This window comes from Cariama cristata, unplaced genomic scaffold (assembly GCF_000690535.1).
Source record: "Cariama cristata isolate BGI_N322 unplaced genomic scaffold, ASM69053v1 scaffold3307, whole genome shotgun sequence".
Lineage (NCBI taxonomy): Eukaryota > Metazoa > Chordata > Aves > Cariamiformes > Cariamidae > Cariama > Cariama cristata.
In genome coordinates, this window is record NW_009628188.1 from 5138 (window position 1) to 5777 (window position 640).

Genomic DNA, 640 nt, shown 5'->3' on the forward strand with positions numbered 1-640 from the left:
TGTGAAGCTGAGGCAATGAGGAGAAATGGGGTATGAGATCTTTTATAGGGTGCAATGCAAAAATGTTTGCGGATGGGAAGGTCGGGTAGTGGGGTGGGCTGGTGGACTGAGTTGTAAAGGGATCCAGAAAATAAAAGCGGCTTGAAAGAGAACAAATAAAGCCGTGGTGGCGTGTAGGAAAAACGAGTGAGTTTGGGCAGCTTGGGAAAAAAGCCCTACGTCGTGAGTGGGCGAAGGAGACAAAGGGAATTAAGAATGCAGGTATGAGCACATATGGGGCGGCAGAAGGAGAGCACAGAGGTGGGGCTGGTCTATGTGGGGGGTGTCCTGAGAACAAGGAGTGTGAGCATCCTTTGCCGAGGCACAGGGGTCAGCGTTGGCTGTCCGCCTCCAGCTGGGGCAATGGGGCTCGGCCCTGGTGGGTTACAAAAAGAGTCGAGTCGCCTCTGGGCTCCAAAGCTACCACCGAGGTCTGGGTTTGGGGTTTAGAGGTGGGAAATGGTGATGTGAGGCTTTGAAGCAAAGTCCTGCTGGATGTGTCCGGTTGGAACAATGGAAGTGGGTGAACACAGGTGGTGGGACATGGCCAGGGAGTAGCATCAAAGAGAAACCTATTTCTGAGTAAAAGAGCAAAGAATCA